Here is a 21004-nt window from a genome sequence, read left to right on the forward strand (position 1 = left end):
GTGTGGTTCAGTGATATTATAGATTTGGATGTATCTGGGACATAACATGTCTCTACAAATTTGTACGTCACAGAACAAAATGTTAGAGATATTCTGAAGTGGCTATAAAAGCACTGTGTTTCATGTAAAAAGCTAGGTAAACTCTGAGGTAAATCCTACCATGTTCTTGGCATAGTGATAGATGTTGAAGTACAGTTATGGAAAATATAATTTGTATTTTTCAAGTATCTACTTATAAATGAAACATTTATAAAAATTGATATTTTTGTGTTAACACACAAAAAAAGTTTCAACAAATAACAAAGAATCTATACCACAAAGAACATTCTCTTTCCACACAAAAGGAAAATTAAATATCAATTCTATGATAACCCAGACTTCACTTTCTTACAGATATTAAAATGCTATTATCAGTCCTCTTTTTTCTTCACAATTTTTTATTTGTTCTAATTAGTTATACATGACTATAGAATGCATTTTGACATATCATACATAAATGGAGTGTAACTCCTCATTTTTCTGGTTGTACACAATATAGAATTACACCAGTCGTATAATCATATATGCACACAAGGTAATAATGTCTGATTCATTCCACTGTCCTTCTCAACCCTTCTCAAGTGTACTCTTTCCTCCTCCCCTCACTCCCTTCTGTCTAATCCAAATTACTTTTATTCTTCCTTAGCTCCCCACCTTATTGTGAATTAGCATCCATGTATTAGAGAAAACACTCGACCTTTGGTTATTTGGAATTGGCTTATTTCACTTAATGTGATATTCTCCAGATCCATCCATTTATCAGTAAATGCCATAATTTCATTCTTCTTTAAGTCTGAGTAATATTCCACTGTTTATATGTACCACATTTTCTTCATCCATTCATCTGTAGAAGGGCATCTAGGTTGGCTCCACAGTTTAGCTATTGTGAATTGAGCTGCTATAAACATTGGAGTGGCTGCGTCACTCCAGGTTGCTGCTTTTAAGTCTTTGGGGTATAAACTGAAGAGGTGAATAACTGGATCAAATTGTGGTTCCATTCCATGTTTTCTGAGGTATCTCCATACTGCTTTCCAGAGTGGTTGCACCAATTTGCAGCCCCACCAGCAATGTATGAGTGTACCTTTTTCCCTACATCCTCACCAACAATTTATTTTTGCTGGTATTCTCGATAATTGCCATTCTGACTGGAGTGAGATGGAATCTCAGTGTAGTTTTGATTTGAATTTCTCTAATTGCTAGAGATGTTGACCATTTTTTCATATATTTGTTGATCAATTGTATTTCTTCGTCTGTGAAGTATCTGTTCAGCCCCACTGGAATTAGAGTTTTGCATCACTACATTCAGAAAGGAAAAATATTGTTGTAATGTTCCTATACTATATGTGAAATGGTCTACTACTACTACTACTGTAGTGCTGATGATTAAACTCAGGTCCTCAGGCATTCAAGCAAATGTTCTACTATTAAGCCACATCTGTAGCCCAGTTTATTATTTTAACAGTATCTACTATGATGAATTAAAGATATATACTGTAAAGTATAAAGTAGCTTCTAAAATTGCACAACAAAACTGTATAGGTAATATGCAAAAAAAGATAAAATAACAAAACATTTAATTAATATAAAACTACAGAGAAAAAGAGAAGAAAATATCAAAGAAAAAACAGAGTAGAATAGTAGATTTAAATCCATAATTATAAATACATTAAGGGTAAATTGTCAAAACTATCCAGTTAAAAGGCAGAGATGGTCAGATTAGATTTTAGAAAGCAATAGTCAATTATGTGTATCTACAAAAACAAAAACAAAACAAACCCCATTTTAGTTGATTACCATATTTTTAGCCAATCTGGGATCTCGGGGATAAATACCATTTTCTCGTAGTGTATGGAGAGCAGGGATCTAAATCATGGCCTGTCTGACCCTCGTGGCTGCATTTGCCCTTGGAGCTACCTGTGCAAATGTGCAGCTCAAGATGCCCCAGTCACAATTGGAATGCCGGCCAGGGATGGCTATGTGTAAAGGTGCTTGGCTCTATCAGTGGAGGCCTTGAGTTCAGCACCTTCTCCCAGGGATAGTGAATTCTGAGCAAAGCATGATGACCCTAATGTCTCCCCAGTCCTGCATTCTTCAGATTGCTTCCTTTGCTGAAATTTTCCCACAATTAACCTTTTGATAATGAAACTTGTATGACAAACTTGCTGAGCCAGCTCTGGGATCAGTCAAGCCTCACCAGGGCTTGGCTACCCACCTGGTCCCAGCTTTTTCTCCCTATGTGTGTCTGTCTGTCTTTTCTTTAAAGCCAATCACCCCTCGCTCCTAAATTAACAACCATGACCCCAAGAGATGATTATACATGGCTATAGTGTATAATTATTTTTAAGTGTCCATAGATTTTGCTTGCTAGTATTTTTTATTTTTATCTTTATAAGAGATATTGGTCTTTAATTTTTTTTTGTTTTTGACTGACTTTAGTATTAGGATAATACTAATCTCAGAGAATGATTGAGAGGGGTTCTTTTTAAAAAAATATTGTTTAGTTGTCAATGGAACTTTACTTTATTTATTTATATGTGGTACTGAGAATCGAACCCAGTGCCTCACACATGCTAGGCAAGCACTCTACCACTGAGCCACAAACCCCAGGGGGTTCTATTTTTGGAAGAATTTGTTAATGATTGGTGTTAATTCTTTTTAAAATATTTAATAGAATTTACCAATGAAGCTATCTGATTCTTGTCTTTATTGGGAGGCTTTTGTTATAATACAATCTCTCAATCTCTGTCTCTAACTCTCTCTCTCTCTCTCTCTCTCTCTCTCTCTGTCTTTTGAGACTGGGACTTTGGGTTTTTTTTAACCAGGCTGGTCGTGAACTCATGGGCTCAAGCAATTCTCCTGCCTCAACTTAATGAATAGGTGGGACTGCAGGCATATGCCACTATACCCGGCTAATTACTAACTCATTCTCTTTACTTCTTATAGATTTATTTGTGTCTTTCTAGAAAGTTATCATTTCATTTAAGTCATCTAAGTTTTGGCATACAGGTGTTCAAACATTTTTATAATTTTTTTTATTTCTATAATATCAGTAGTGATTGCTTCCTTCTTTCATTCCCAACTTTAGTAGTTTCATTATTTTAATTTTTTTTTTACTAATTTCATTCTTTTGTCTTTTTTAATTCTCATCTTTTTCTTCTTGATTTCTTTTTCCTCTTTTCCTTTTCTTTTTGTCTTGGTCAGTCCAGCTAAATTTGGCATATTGTATTAATTTCCACTCTAATTTTTAGTATTTCCTTTTTCTTCTTGCTTTGGGTTTTTCTAAAGTGAAAGATTAAGTTGTTTGAGATCTTTCTTCTTTTAATTAACTTAGGGAATACAACTATAAATTTCTCTCAAAGCAGACTGCATCCCATAAATTTTTATATGCTATGATTTTGTTTTCTCTTATCTCAAAGTATTTTCAAAATTACCTTGTGATTTTTTTTTTTTAAATCAGTGATTGAACCCAGGGCCACTTCACCACTGAGTTACATCCCCAGCCCTTTTTATATTTATTTTGAGACAGGGTCTCACTAAGTTTCTTAGGACCTTGCTAAATTGCTGAAACTGGCTTTGAACTTACTATTCTCCTGCCTCAGCTTCCCCAGTAACTGGGATTACAGGTGTGCAGTATCCCACCCTGCCCTGTGATTTTTTTGATCCATTAGTTATAAAAGGGAGGAACTAAAGAATGAAATTGACCAAATTATGCTATGTACATATATACTATGTACATATACGATATGTACACAGTGAATTTTACACACACAAATATAAATTAAAACAATAAACAAAAGAAAAGAAAAGAAAAAGAAAGACCAGTAAAGTAGAGGAAAGGAAACAGGAAGAGAGGAGGGAAGGAAAAGAGGAATTACTGGAAATGAAGCAAATGTTGAAATGGAACAAATTGTATTTCATGCATACCTGATGAATTCAAAGTAAACCCCACTGTTATGTATAACTATAATGTACTAATAAAAACATTTTTAAAAGAGTTGTGTTCTTTGATTTCTATGTATCCATGAGTTTTCCAGATTATCTTCTGTTATTGGTTTCAAATTTAATTCCTTGTGACCAAAGAATATATATTGTATAAATTGAATCCCTTTTTATTTATTCAAAGTTTTTAGGGTCTGTAATCCAGTGTATCCTGATGAATGTTCTATGTGCTCTGAAGAAAAAAAAATATGTATTCTACTGCCTTTGGATGGAAAATAGAGGTCTATAAGGGCTAGTTGATTCATACTGTTATTCAAGTGCTTTATTTACTTAATGCTTTTCTATATTGTTGTTCTAGCCTTTATTGAAAATGAGGTATTGAAATCTTCAATCATTATGATTGAACTCTGTTTCTCCTTTCATTTCTGTCAGTTTTTGCTTCATGTATTTTGATGACCTGTTATGAGGTGCAAATGTTTATAACAGTTATTTCTTACCTATAAATTGAACAATTCCTAATTTTTCTTTATTAAAAATGCCCTATTTATCTCTAATAACCTTTTTTAAAAATTATTTTAGATGTTAATGGACCTTTATTTTATTCATTTATTTATATGTGGTACTGGAATTGAACCACGTGACTCATACATGCTAGGTAGGCGCTCTACCATTGAGTCACAACCCTAGCCCTAATAACCTTTTCAAAAGTCAATTTCTTCTCATATGAATACAGCCATGCCAGCTTTGTTCTGGTTGTTGCTTGCATGGTATATCTTTTTTCATCATTTTACTTTCTTTTTGCTTTTTTAAAATTTTTAATCTCCATACTAATTTTCATAGTGGTTGTACTAATTTAAAGTTTCTCCAACAGTGTAGAAGTGTTCTTTTTTCTCGACATCTTCTCCAGCAATTTTTTTTTTTTTTTTTTGGATACCAGGGATTGAACCCAGGAGCGATTACCACTGAGTCATATCCCAGCCCTTTTTATTTTTCATTTTGAGACAGGGTCTCACTAAGTTATTAAGGCATTTCTAAGTTGCTGAGGTTGGCTTTGAACTTGCAATCCCCTGCCTCAGCCTCCTGTGCAGCTGGGATTACAGGTGTGTGCAACCACACCTGGATATTTTTTGTATTCTTAATGACTATCATGTTGACGAGTGTGAGATAGTCTCAGTCACTGTAGGTTTGATTTGCATTTTTTAATTGTTAATGATGTTGGACATAGTTTCATATATTCATTGGCCATTTGTATTTCTTCTTTTGAAAAATGTCTTTAATTCATTTGCGAATTTATTAATTGGGTTATTTTATTTTTTGATGTAAAGGTTTTTTTGAGTTCTTTGTATGTCATAGCTTTTCATCCTCTGTCAGAGAGTAGCTAGCAAAGATTTTCACCCAGTCTGTAGGTTCTCTCTTCATATTCTTAATCATTTCCTTTGCCATGCAAAAGCTTCTTAATTTTATGCCATCCCACTTATTAGCTTTCAACATTATTTCCTGAGCATTAGGGATCCCATTGAGAAAGTCATTGCCTGTGCCTATATGCTGCAGTGTTGACCCTATGTGTTCTTCTAGGAATTGTATAGTTTATATTTGAATTCCTAGGTCTTTGATCCATTTTGAGTTGACTTTTGTACAGAGTGAGAGATAAGGGTCTAGTTTCATTCTTCTACATATGGATAACCATCTTTCCCTTTGTTACAAGCCTGCCTCTTCTCCAATGTATGTTTTTGGCACCTTTGTCAAGGATCAGATGACTGTATATGTGTGGGTTTGTCTCTGTGTCTTCTATTCTGCACCAATGGGATATGTGTCTGTTTTATTGGTTTATGTGTCAGGTATTGAAGTCAGGTACTGAGATACTTCCAGCATTGCTTTTTTTTTTTTTTTTTTTTTTTTTTTGGCTTAGAATTGCTTTGGCTACTCTGGGTCTTTTATTATTCCAAATGAATTTTAAGGCTGTTTTTCTTCCCCTTAGTTTGGTGAAGAATGTCATTTGTATTTTCATGGGGATTTCATTGAACCTGTATATTGCTTTTGGCAATATCACCCTAGATATTTTTATTTATTTTGTTTTTTTAAATTTTGAGTCAGGGTCTTTCTAGGTGGCTGAAGCTGACCTCAAGCTTGCAATCCTCCTGCTTCAGTCTCCCAAGTGGCTGGATTATAGGTGTGGATCACTATACCTGGTCTCATCCCTTTACTTTCAAACTATTTGCATATTTGCATCTAAAATGTGTCTCCTATAGTGAATATATAGTTGAATAACACTATTTTATCCAGTCTGACACTATCTGCCTTTGATTTGATTATTTACTTAATTTAAATTCAATGTTAGCATTGGTATAAGTGGATACATATCTTTCATTTTGCTTTGTGTTGTCTGTCTTATGACATTTTTGCTTCTCTGTTTCTCCTTTTCTATCTTATTTGCATTAAGTGAAAATTTTCAGGGTAACACCTTAATTCTTTTAATGATTTTTAAGTTATATTTTCTTACTTATGTTCTTAATACTTGGTCTAGTGCTTATAACATACACTAACTTTTCATAATCTACTAGAGACTTTTATTAACTTTGTTCTGGTAATATATAGAAATTCTATTCCTATATCATTGTATATCTTTCTCCCCTGCTCACCATATAAATATCTTTTTTTGACAGTCTTATTGAGCATGTTAGTCAGCTTTCCATTACTATAACAAATGCCAGAGACAATCAACTTATAAAGAAAAAGGATCTATTTTTTTCTCATAATTTTGGAAGTTTCAGTTGGCCCTTTGCTCTTTGGCCTATGGCAAGGCATCATATCATGGGGGAAGAATATGATGGAGCAAAACCACTTGTTTTAAGGTTGGGAAGTAAAAAAGGGAGAGATGAGGGGTCTGGATTCCCACATCCCTTCAAGGGCATCAAACCAAAATGGAGTGGTTTGTGCTTAATTTCCATGCAACCACAGCAAAACAAAATTGTGCCTGTGACTTCCCAAAACAGGCTAGGGTTATCTGGCAAGGTAAGGAAGTCTCCTCTACTTTAACCTTTACAAAAAAAATAATTAGGGCCTGGAGATGTGGCTCAAGTGGTAGCATGCTCGCCTGGCATGCGCGGGGCACTGGTTTCAATCCTCAGAACCACATAAAAATAAAATAAAGAGATTGTGTCCACCTAAATAAATAAATAAGAAAAATAACTAAAATTAAAAAAATCTAATTTTCGTTACTCATTTTTGCTTTCTTCAGTCTTTTTCTGCCTAAAAAGTCAAACTTCTCTGCTTAATTCATTGGAACACTCCTTCTATTTTATAGAATGAGGTATTGAGAATCACAAATAAAAAACAAAAATATCTGTAAATTTATCATATTTTTTTTTAAAAAACCAAAGGAAATTGCTGAACTTCAACTCTTTTGACCTGCAAAAATGGTGATTTCTTATGATCCAGGTGAATGTATTGTATGTTTTGTAGTATATACTTAATATTCTGTTTTTGTTTAAAATTTTTTTCAAGATACATATTACATGTAAGAGATTGGAACAGAGGAAGAATGTTACTAAGACAAAAAGTGGTGAAGTTTAGCCTATATATTTTAAAATCTAGAAGAGTCTCAAGCTCACAGGAGTATAACATTCATCCAGGGCTTCCCCCCACCTCCTAATGCTCAGGCCAGGATATCAAAGACTGTAATTTTTACCAAACACGTTAAGCAGGAGTTTTCTGACTACTCTCTCAAAACAACTTTAAGCAGAAAAGTACCCTAATGATGAACACGTCTGTAAGGTAAGGTAGGTAGACATCATAGGAGAGTCATTTTCTCTCTCTGATGCTCCGAGAAGTTCCCAGGATAGACGAAGCTATTATCTACTCCAGGTCTTCCCAGAAACAATCAGGGAAGGGGCGACCTTTTTAAAAAAAGTATTAGATAAAAAAAAATCAACTTCAAATTATTGATAAGACTTTTCTTGGCACTTGAGTCATATTCTTTGTTTCCTCCAACTTGAGTTATATTGTTTTTTTCAAAAGTGATCCAGAAACTATATCACTAGCCTAAGAAAGTTCAGATAACTTCTAATTCATCCTAGTACAAAGCTTTCTGTAAAAAGCACCAGCTTGTCTTAAGACTAGGTATTTCAGAACTTAATACATTGTCTTTTTTCCTACTGTCCTTCATCTTCTTGGTGTTTACTTCACAGTGTTAGTCAGATTTCTGTTACTGTAATGAAATACCTGAGATAATAACTTAAAAAAAGGGTTTATTTTGGTTCAAGTTCTAGAGATATTAGTCCATGACCAGTTTTTTCTCATTGTTTTGGGCCTTTGGAAAGACAAATACACATGGTGTAAGCCTGTGGCAGTGTTGCAAGCTGCTCAGCTCAGGGCAGCTGGGAAGCAAATAAAAAGCAGAAGAGACCAGTGTTCTACATTCTCTTTGGAGGTCATGTCTCCAGTGACCTACCACTTCCTACTAATCCCTACTTCTGAATGACTTCACCATCTTCTAACAGCACCAAGCTAAGGATCAAGCCTTTAATTCAAGGATCTTAAAAGAACATTCGAGATGGAAAGCGTAGCACTCACCTTCATTTCACAACCAACATCAGCACATCTGTATCCTGGGCATAACAAAATCAACCCACTACACTCTCCAAAAGAGCTCCTGCCTGGAACATGACTTCCTTTCTAGGAAGTCAGTATAGAAGTTGAAAATCAACCTGTTCATCTCACTGAGACATGCTTTCAATAAGGCCAGATGTCTTTTGGGTAAGAAGACCTTGAGCAGAGGACTTGGATCTGAGGAATTAGACAAAAGATTATTCTTAATAAAAGTTAATCAGGAGATTAACACTGTTGCTTTTCAATGTGTGACCATAGATTAAAAAATAATAATAAAATAAGATAAAAATTGGCACTTTTTTTTTGTATCTATATGACACACTGGAAGTTTAAGAAAACATTTGAAAGCAGGGGGGAAAAGGAAGAAAGAAAAATTTCAGGGGCAAAAAACAGTAAATTAAACATAAAACGTAAAGATCCCAAATACAGATAGTAAGCAGGTAATGAAGCTACCATTTGCCCTGAGGTGGTATCTGTTGATCTTGGTCCAAGAATAATAGAGAGAAATCTTACAGACCTCTCACTCAAACACACATACTATAGTCAGCCTCGAATCGCAAGCCCAGCAAAACTATCTTTCAAAAATAGGATGAAGCAGGGTGTCATAGCACATACCTATCATCCCAGAGACTTGGGAGACTGAGGCAGGAGGATCACAAGTTCAAAGGTAGCCTCAGCAACTTATTGAGGCCCTAAGCAACTTAGTGAGACCATCTCAAAAGCAAAAGTAAAAAGAGGTGGGGTTATAGCTCAGTAGTTAAGTGCCCCTGGGTTCAATCCCCAGTACCCCTAAACAAACAAAAAGCCCAGATGAAATAAAGACATTTTAAAAAAAGACATAACAAAACCCAGGAGGATAACTAAATGACCCACACTATTTTTATATATATATATATATATATATATATATATATATATATATAAAGAATATAGGGGCTGGGGTTGTGGCTCAGTGGTAGAGCACTCATCAAGCATGCAGGAGGCACTGGGTTTGACTCTCAGCACCACAACAAAATAAAATAAAGGTATTTGTCCACCTAGAACTAAGTGTGTGTGTGTGTGTGTGTGTGTGTGAATACAAGTGACAATAAATGTTGGCGAGGAAATGGGGGAAAGGGTACACTCATACATTGCTGATGGGACTACAAATTGATGCAACTACACTGGACCAATTGAAGATTCCTTAAAAAACTAGGAATGGAAACACATTTGACCCAGTTATCCCACTCCTTAGTATATATCCACAGGATAAAATCAGTCTACTGCAGTGACATAACCACATCAATGTTCACAGAAGCTCAATTCACAATAGCTAAGCTATGGAACCAACCTAGGTACCCATCAACAGATGAATGGATAAAGAAAATGTGTTATATATACACAATGGAATATTACTCAGCACAAAGAAGAATGACTTTATAACATTTGCTGGTAAATGAATGGATCTGGAGACTATCATACTAACTGAAATAAGCCAATCCCCAAAAAACCAGAGGTTGAATATTCTAACATGTGGATGCTAACACACAATGGGTAGGTGGGGGTGGGCCATGAAAGTTCAGTGGATTAGACAAAGGAGAATGAAAGGCAGGGAGAGGGGATAGGAATAGGAAAGACAGTGGAATGAATCTGACATAACTTTCCTTGTACATGTGTGAATATACCACAGTGAATCTCGGCATCATGTACATCCACAAGACTGGGATTAAAATGCAATATATTCTGTGTTTGTACAAACACATCAAATAGGTTCTACTGCCATGTATAGCTTTAAAAAATGAATTTTTTAAGAATAGAGAAAGAAAAAAAGAAAACCCAAATTCTTTTTCCTAGCATGTTAATGGAGTTGTGGTTGGATGTGAAGATTTTCTCAATCTGCCATATTTCACTTTTGGTTCAGCTCCTGTGACTATACCTTTACCAGAGATTTCCCCAGCAGACTTTCCCTTTCATCTCAACCCTCAGAACTAAGTCACACTCCCAATCTCAAACTGACTCAAACAAGGAGAACAGACTGTCCTGCTGATTTGGGGGGCTGTGAATGTGTGAGACCACCACAGCAGTCCCTTCTGAGGTTTGGATGTGGTTGTCCTCCTAGATCCATGTGTTGGGATCCTCAGGGGGGCAGGATTGAGAAGGGGTGGATCCTGTAAGAGGTGAGGCCAAGTGGGAGGCCTAAGGTCATTAGGAGAGTGACTTCAGAAGCACACTCTAAGCACAGAAAAACCCTGGTTTCTGTCTGATGATGGGATTTTTTTCTTCACCATCTCACATCAAATCACAGGATGTGGCAGAGCCAAGAGGGCCCTGACAAAAGCTATGCCTTTGAGCTTCCTAAACTATGAACTAAATAAAACTCTTTTTTTTTTTTTTAAAGAAGTTAGACTGCCTCAGGTATTCCATTATAGCCATGCAAAAGTGACTATGTAGTCACCTTCAAAAACCTTAATCGGGGCTTAGAGGGTCAAACTCCAAACCACTACTCAAATGAGGAAGTAACCTTCAAGGCAATGGTCATATCTCTTAATGGTTTCCATCTTTAGCAATGGCTGTGGTTGTTTGACTGAGGGATAATCTATTTCATAGATACAAGATGTGGAGAACATACTTATGCATAAATGGTGAAGTGATAAAGGCAAAATGAAACTGAGATAAGAACAGGAATAGTGGGGAAAGGAAAGTTAAAGTCTGTGTTTATACTGTCTGATTTGCAATGGGCTAACCAGGAAGAGTGACCCTTTCTTTCTGTGTGAAGAGGCATATTAAAGGTCAAGAAGCTAAAAGACAGGAGTAAGGTAGCTCTCAAGTTAAGACTAAATCAAATTACTTCAAGGCCTGTTCTCTTAAGGTCATGTTGATATAACAATGGCCAAATTGCACTAGGCTAAAAAGTTTGGGCTGTTCTCTTTACTATGGTCTTGTATTTATACCTGAGACATTCATTTGGAAATCCCAGTTCTATTCTGCATGACAGTAAAAGAGCTTCTAAAAAATTTAATCAAGTGATGTTTGAGAATGAAATTAAAATTGGACACAATCATAACTTTGGCTTAATATGTGATATTAGAGAGAATATCAATTCACTAAATAGAATAAGTCATAAACATTGTATTTGAAGAGGAAAGAATTGGAGACAATGAGCCCCCCTGCCATCCCAACCCCCTTGTAGTACTGGGTGTTAAATCCAGGGGCTTTTGCATGCTAGGCAAGCACTGTACTACTGAGCTGCATCCCCAGCTACAGAACGTATTTTTACCCCTTTCCTTTACAGTGTTTTGTTGAGAGTACTGAAAGTACTTTTACAATTTTATCCCTTTATTTTCTATTTTGGAAACATTTAAAAATCGACACAAAATAATTCTACATATATATTACATATAGTGAGATGTTTCAATATATGTACTCAGTTTATCAATTGTTGTGTTGTGAACATTCATTTAATGTATTCTTTATAAAAAATATTATTTTTTAGTTGTAGTTGGACACAACACCTTTATTTCATTTATTTTTATGTGATACTGAGGATCGAACCCAAGACCTTGCACTTGCTAGGTGAGTGCTCTACTGCTAAGCCACAACCCCAGCCCCATTAAATGTACTCTTAAATGCATATGTTGGCATAGATTTGGAGTTTAAGTATCTGAATTTATCTAAAACTGTTATTTGAACTTGGCGTTCATGCAGAAGGCCAGAAAGTCACTAGCCACTTGGAACAGCCAAAGATACTGAGCCACAAATTTTTCAAAAATTAAGATATATAAAATCATGGACTTCTTTTAAAGAAAATTGAACAATTGATTGCTTTAAAAATTATTTTTTATTTTTTAGTTATAGTTCGACACAATACCTTTATTTTATTCATTTATTTTTATGTGGTGCTGAGGATCGAACCCAGGGCCTCACATGTGCTAGGCAAGTGCTCCATAGCCAGCCTGCCAGGCTGCATGTGAGAAAGGGGGCTCCTTGTGCACAGACCCACCCAGCAGAAGCCAGCCTGGCTTTCTATGGCTGTTTCTCAATGGGACCTGGGAATGGACCAAGGAGAACTTAGAGTCTGGTGGGGACACAGCCCATCCAGGAGGACAGGTTGTGTTGTGCCCTCTCATACCCTGATCCCTCCACCCACAGTGCCCCTTCCTGTAGAGAAGCGTGGCCTCACAACCATCACCAGCCAAGGGCAGAACTTCCAGAGTCACAGCAGTCTGAGGGAAGGTGGAAAAGGTAGGCAAGTCTGCCCCAAGTCCACGGCAACCTCTCTCGGCCTGCTCTAAATGTTCTCATTTCTTTCCTCAGAAAAGAATCCAGCAGTTTCTCCATTTTTGTCCTAAGAAACCATGGCTTCCTCACTCTGTCTCAGGACATCAGCGTTCAGAGCTCTATCCTGAGTCCTGGGCTAGCATCCCTCCTTCATCACTAAGGAGATTTCACAAAAAAAAGTAGAGTTCTGTTCCTGGGCAGAGAGCTTGGAGATGTCCCTGATGTCAAGAATTGAGCCCCTCACATCCCAGCCCCCAGCCCAGGGGCACATCAAAATGTGTGAAGGAAAGACTGACCAACTGCCCTGAAATCTCAGCATTGCACACTCACCAAGCACAGGGGCAGGAGTGTCTTCCTGTTCAACACGGCAGGCTGACCACATGATAAACTTCCTTGTCCTCCCTCAAGATCTCATTGATGTAAGACTAAAGGTATGCAAAAGTAGAAAGCTCTTGACCAAAAGGAGCCCCCAGTGACAAAGAGAAAATTCCTTTCTGGATCAATAGAAACTGGTTTTGGAAGCAACACTCTGAACAATGCACTGCTGCTGAAGTGGGGGCCCTGCTCCAGGAGAGACTGTGGGTGCCATATCCCGATAACGTGCAGACACTTGCACATGATCAGGTATTACACATGTCACTCGGGATGTATCTTGTTAACTTTACTCATCACCAATACCTATCCATGCAAAGTGTGGGAGCCTGAGGTGCTGCTTGTTCCTCTCTGAGGAGGGGATAGTCAATACCCGCACCACCCAAAACCCTGTCTTGACAGGTATAATGTCCTAATCTCCATGGAAATGTGATGGCCCCTTACCCCCAGGGGCTGCAGAGCACTCAAAATGTGGCTACTGCCACTGAGTAACTAAAATTTTATTTAACTTTAGTTGATTCCAATTGTAATAGCCAAAGATAACTAGTGGCTGCTAAATTGGATAGTGCAGATGCTACAGTACAATTAAATGGCACCTCTTACAGAATGGACACAGCTGTCATGGTGGTAGTACTAGTGATGTTGGTAACAGTAACAAAGTAATGGCTCCAATCACTAACCTGTTTTTACCATAAAATCATCCCCCTAATCATGGTGAGGTGTTTTAAAACTAGTACCTTGTGGTGGTTGATGGTTTCTGAAGTGCAAGAATCTCACATTAGATTTCTTGCCTCCTCTTAAGTAGAAGTGAATGGGGTACTTGACATCACACTGCAGAGTCCATGGGACCCTTTTGCATATGGGACAACCCAGGCAGACCTGCTGTAGGCACAGTTTCAGCAGAGGGGGAGTTCAGAGAGGAACTGAACGGCTTCACTTGGCTTGAGCACATACATCTCCCAGGTCCCCAGCTGCTGGAGTCAGCCTAGGCAGGATGGCCCTGTGTCTACCCTCTGCCCTGGGCTCACCTGTTTTTTTTTTCTTAGTTGTGGATAGGTCTTTAACTTTTTTTATTTATAAATGGTGCTGAGAATGGAACACAAGGCCTCTGACATGCAAGGCAAATGTGCTATGGCTGAGCTACACTCCCAGCCAATGTGGCAACTTTTTAAAAAAAGTGTCAGAGATATAATTATATAGGAATATGTATACAGATATGTAAAAGTATTTTTAAGAAATAAAACACTAGAGGGACAGGGGATGTAGCTCAGCGGTAGAGTGCTCAACTGGTATAGGAGAGGCCCTGGGTTTGATCCTCAGCACCACCTCAAAATAAATCAATAAAATAAAGGCATTGTGTCCAAATACACTCCCTCAAAAAAACCTAGTAAAAATATATTTTATATATGCATGTAAAATGATTACAGTGGACCACTTCTTGGCAAAATTAAAAAATTAGCCACAGTACCAATGAATGACTCAATTAAATTGAAATTCTTGGACTAAAGGTAGGCATGCCCTTTAAATTTTGGCATATTTTCTGAAACTTCTCTGCAGAAGAGGTATGACAATTTTGTATTGCAATTATCAGAACTTGAAAATTCCATTTTCCAACACTGTTAACATTAGATTTTCTCACTATCTTGATTCTTTGTATTTGATAGGCAAACACACACATGTACTTTATGTTTCCTTTGGATTCCTCTATTGTGATTTGGATTACTAAATTTTTGGTATGTCATCTTTTATAAACAGCAGATACTGGGTTTTACCACTTTTGTAGGCTCTTTGTTTCTCCCTATTGACTTGTAGGAGGTCCCTATGTTATAAGCTCTCGGAAGCAGGGCAGATACCCACAGAAACATCACCAAAAAACTGTTTTCTAGCAATTGGCCACAGTTTCGCCTCTTGCAGAGAGCTCTTTGCCAGCTTGACCTGAGAACTTCCTGTTATCTGGCCTCTCAAAACTTGCACCACCTCCCAATCACCTTGCCCTGTGGACCAAGCCTTGAACATAGGTTGCCTTGAGAATCTTCAACATCCCAACCACAGATACCCTTCACTGAGTGCAGTGAATCATGTAAGCTCTGTTCCCAGGGGAGAGAAAGTCCATATCGCTGTGACAGTTTCCTATAAATAGGTGTCTGCAACTCTGCATATTTCAACATTCACTATTATGTGGTCAAATGTAAATCCTGGAGAAAGTTATGGGGATTTTGCGGAATGGTTTTCATTAACTCAGAAAGGAAAGATAGGAAATAAAAATAATTACTAAAATTTAATCATTTGTTAATAAATAATAAATCTAATTATTGAATAATTATTGAAGTTTCATAAAGGGAAGTATCGCGAAGTCTATAAAAAATGACTTCATTCCATAACTGCCTTTGAGAAGATGAAGAGTAGCGGTAGTATTTCTAGCACTAAGACAAATTCGCCACTGGGATGTAATTGAGAGAGGGCTTCTTTCCACTTGATATATTTTGTATGAATATTCACTGACCTGTGTTGTTTGGTTTTCTGGCATTCCCTCTTATTTGGATTCAGACTTGCCCAGGGTTACCCTGGAATAGGCCATATTCATGCCAGAAAGACAGATTACTAAACCCCAGTTAGGATATGTAAATGATACACATATCTTTCAGTTCATAAGATTCTCATTTTATCTGTAGACACTAAAAATTGTTGAACCATCTCTAGGAAATTTCCAGTTTCCAGGAAAGGAAGATGCAGTCCTTCCTCTCATTCTGTCTGTCTCCCTGGCTGTGGAGTCTGTATGTGTTCAGGGGATTTTCAGATATTTGACAAGGGCCCAAATTCCCATGATTGTTCAAAGCAAAGGCCTTATAGGAATTGTGCCCTGTTCTCATTAACCATGCAAGGATACTCCTAGGAAATTTGTATCAGCATAAAGGGACAGTTATGAAAAGAGTGTGAAGCGATAGATTCTTTATTCATTGGTAAATTTTTCTATGATTTTTATTCTCTTTTATATTAAGTGGAACTTACCTGAACTGTCAGTTAAAAATGAGAAACAATGCCACTAAAGCCTAGAGTAGTCAGCTCTTTGCTGCTCTGAGGACAAGATCTGATCAGAATGATTTAAGGGGAGGAAAAAAAGTTTCTTTGGGGGCTCACGCATTCAGAGGTCTCAGGCCATTGAGAGCAGACTCCATTCTTTGCAACCTCAGAAGAGGCTGAACATCATGGCAGGAGAGTGTGGCAGAGGGAAGTAGATGACATGATCATCAAGAAGCCGAGAAAGAGATTTCCACTTTCCACCTACAGGTACACAGCCCACAGCCTTGACCCCCAAGACAAACCTTCTCCACCTGAACCCCACCTGCCTTCAGTTACCAGCCAACTGATCCCAGCAGGTGAGGAGTTCACACATTGGGTGAAGGCTCTTGACACCCTATTAACTTCTACTATCCAAAGATTCAAAGGAATATTAACAAGAAGAGAAAACAGCCTCCTCCACCCAACACTACACAGCATGGTTGGAAAATATCCAACAGAACCACAAAAGGCTCTAAGGATGTATCCCAAGAGTTGTGACTGGATGAATATGTTACAAAGAAGCCACCTTTGTCAATACCTGCCATGGCCACTCAGTCAAATGAGAACAACTAAGATATTCCTGCACCATCTCTTCCTAATTTTCTCAAAGAAACATCAAATGGTACAAATGCTAAACAGAGGAAAGGGAGAAAAGGCAGATCCAAGGACCAGCTCTCTTTTGTCATCAACTCTGGGTGGCCCAGCTCCCATGGAATTTGACTTGCCTGCTGAACAACCAGTATTAGGCCACCTAATTTGATATTCAGCCAGGGCCTGCCTCAGAAAGGTACTACAGAGCAAATACAGGTGCAGGTTCTCCTTTGATTTCATGCCCTGGAACAATTGTGAGTATCCTTTCTTCCTCAAGAAGAGGCAGATAATAGCCCACCCTCAGTGGACAGCTAATCCTGGATACCTTATGTGGTAACAGTGAAAAAAAAAAAAAAAGAAAAGAAGGGCAACAAAAGGCTTACTGAACCTTGATCCCTTCAGATGATCCAATTTTCTGCAACCCATACAAGGGATCATGCCAAGGACGTGGACTTTGCAGATATTCACTGTCCCCAAACCTCTCAACATGCACTCCACTCCAAAATCCTCTCACCCTGGTTTGGATTCTTGTCAGGAAAATGCCTGAGTGTGTAAACCCATGCTGCCGGGAAATGACTGCAGAGCAGGGGAAAGTCCGGCACTCAGAGTGGAAGCCTCCAGCATCCATCCACTTCCAAGTCAAAGGCCTGGAGATTCTAGGCTCTGGCAGGAGATTGCACTTGTTTGTGTCCCCTGTGGGTCTCTCTGGGCCTTGCGCACCAGGGGTCCCACTTGGTGCTGCTATGCCCTCCTGGCAGCTCTCCAAATATCTTCCAGTGTCAGGGACAGGTGGACTGCCAGCGTATTGACGTTAGCGAGAACGGGTCAGCAGAGGAGCTTTCATTCCTGGCGGCATCCCAGGAAGATCCAACCCAAGCAGCAGCTCAGCGGTCATGTTAGGAGGGGAGACCTTGGCACGGAACCCCAAGAAGGCATGTTCTGTGCAACACATGCGGCCCCAACTTCTTCAGTCCCTGAAAGTGGAGCGTGGTTCTGCTGGTGGCCTGTCCAAAGTGCCCTCAGGGCAATCCTGCTCTTTCGAGTGCCCTGGACCCAGCAGCTGTCACTGACCTGCTGGCACGACCCTGCAGTACCGCTAGGCGGCGCCGTCCGCGGTTAGTCGCACCAGGCAGGCAGAGCGTCCTGCAATCTCTTATCCCAGAGCCAGCACTGGGGGCTCCACAGGTGCAGCGAACCTGGGAGGGCCGGAGGGCTGGTGAGCACCAGGAGGACGCAAGGATCATCCCAGGTAGCACCAGCTCCAGCAGCCTTGCTCTCCTGTCCTGTTCCTCCAGGGCCTGACTCCACTGACAGTTGGCCCAGTCAGAGAGCAGCTACTAGGGACAGCTGAGGGCAATTATGCATCCAAGGCAGCTTGGCAGGTTGGGGGAACATGGAGCTCAATAACATGCCACTAACTCTGGCTGCCCTTCTGTTCCTAGAAAACCAATCTAGGAGATTGAGATCGCTGCACCAGGGGCAGAATGTAGGTTAAGGGCAGGTGCAGGTGGGCCCCTTGTTTTCTAGGGAGGGCAGCAAGGGAGGGAGTCCCTGAACATGGGTGTCAGAGGGAAGGAACAAGAGAGCAAGGGAGCTTCCAGCCACTGCACCATCTGCACCAGCCAGGCCCTACTATGGCGACAGCGGCTGTAGTACCTTCAGCAGCAGCAGCTGCTGCTGCTGCTGCCAGGCACCAGGTCCAGTCCAGAAATCCTTTGGGCCCTACTGGCTAGATATTTCTGCAGAGGCAGAAATATCTAGCCAGTAGGCCTGAACTTGAGGGTTCTTCCTCTTGGCGTGCCTCTTGGCTCTAGACATAAAGCCCTCTGAGACAATGCAGGGGGTTCTTGGGGCAATCCCTGGATGAAGAGATTTCACCAGAGTGTCACAGCCCCTGCCAAAAAGATGCTTCACAAAGGTCTGTGGCATGAGCGCATCAAGTGACCTGTAGGAACCTTATTATCAGGCTCAACCAGGGCTTCCCGTCAATTTCACACATCAGCCTTGATAGAGGAGTGGAAATGTAGATGTTTCTAAAGTTGGATATTAAAAATGGGGAGATCAACATTTTTCTGTGGAGCCCTGAATCCAGAAAGGAGTCGGGGATGAGAGGATGGTATTTATCTCACAGACACTGAAAAAAGTCGGTATTGATTTGCCTCTGACAAATACCAGTAGCGTCATCAGCTTCAATATACCATCAGCAAGAAGTATGGGCAGAAGATTCTGAAGCAAAAATCGTAATAGACAAGACTTCAACTTCCACAGAATATAAGGCTCTTGCAAGTTCGGAGCCATTTCTTCTTGATTGCAGTGAACAGCAGATCACACATGTGCTAATGTTGCTTTTCTGAGAGAAGATGGAAGAGGGAAGACTTTTCTGGCAGAATAGGACCTTCACCTAACTTCCAAATCAGAAAACAACCATTCTATGAGCCAGCTTTTCATCACTGGAATGAAATACCTGAGGCAACTGACATATAAAGACAAAATGTTTCTTTTTCTTATGATTCTGCATGTTCTAACCCAAGCACTAAGGATCCTTTGTGTTGCTCCTGTAGAAAGGGAAGCACAGCATGATGTAAGCACATGGCAGAGCAAGCTGCTCTCCTCATGAGCTAGGAAGCCCTGGAGCACAGGCCGGGCCTACAGTCTCCTCTGGGGGAAATGCACAGTGACCTGAGAACTTCCCATTACCCCGATCTCCCCAGACTTGCACTGCCTCCCAATCACACTGCCCTGTTAATCAAGCCTTTAACATATGTGCGTGGAGAGTCTTCAACATCCCAACCAAAGCTACCCTTCACTGAGTGCAGTGAATCATGAAGCCCTGTTCCTAGGGGAGAGAAAGTAAATATCATGGTGACAGTTTCCTACTCACAGGTGTCTTCAACTCTATGTACTTCAATATTCACTATTATGTTGTCAAATGGAAATCCTGGAGAAAGTTCTGGAGATTTTTGTGAAATTCTTTTCGTGAACTCAGAAAAGAAAGATAGGACTTAAAAACAATTATTAAATTTAATCATTAATTAATAATTAAATGAACTTACTTATTCAATAGTTATTGAAGCTTCAAATAGAGAATTTCAGAGAAGACTATAAAAAATAAATGAATTCCACAACTGCCTTCATTAAGATGAAGAACAGCGGTAGTCCTTCTAGAACGAAGACAAATTTGCAACTGTGATGCCATATGAAGAGGACTTCTTTTCACTTTATATGTTTTGTATTAATATTCACTGTCCTGTGTTACTTTGTTACCTGGCATTCCCTCTTATTTGGATTCAGACTTGCCCAATGCTTCCCTAGAGTAGGAAATATTCATACCAGAAATACAAATCAATAAACTCCAGGAAGTACATGCAAAGGATCCACATATCTTTCAGTTCATAAGATGTTCATTTTATCTACACACATGAACAATCATTGAAATATCTCTATCAAAGTTCATCTTTCCAGGGAAGGAAGATGCAGTCCTTCCTGTGATTGTCTGTCTCCCTACCTGTGGAGTCTGTGTCTGTTCGGGGGATTTTCAAATATTTGACAAGGGCCAGAATTCCTTTGATTGTTCAAAGCCAAGTCATTTCTAAGTGTGCCCAGTTTTCAATAACCATATAATAATACTCCTAGGAAATTTGTACCATCATAAAGGGACAGTTATCAAAAGAGTGATAAGCAATAAAGACTTTCTTAATTGGTAAATTTTTGTATAATTTTTTTATATAGTATCAAAGTGAGCTTACCAAAACTGGAAGTTAAAAATGAGTAACAATACAAGTGAAGCCTAGATTTGTCAGCTTTTTCGCTACAGTGAAGACCCAATCTGATCAGAATTATCTTAGGGGAGCAAAGTTTATTTGGGGGCTCATGAGTTCAGAGGTCTCAGTCCATAGAGAGCAGGCTCCATTCTTTGGAACCTAAGGTGAGACAGAATATCATGGCAGAAGAGTGTGGCAGAGGGAAGTAGCTGACAGGATGATCAAGAAGCAGAGAAAGAGATTTCTACTTTTTACTTACAGATAGATAGCCCACAGCCTTGACCAAAAAGACAGACCTCCTCCAGGTCTGGAGGCACCCTGCTTGCCTTCAGTTAGCTTCCAACCGATCCAAACAGGTGAGCAATTCACAGATTGGG

This window comes from Spermophilus citellus (genome assembly GCF_964194105.1).
Source record: "Spermophilus citellus genome assembly, chromosome: 16".
Taxonomy (NCBI): Eukaryota; Metazoa; Chordata; class Mammalia; order Rodentia; family Sciuridae; genus Spermophilus; species Spermophilus citellus.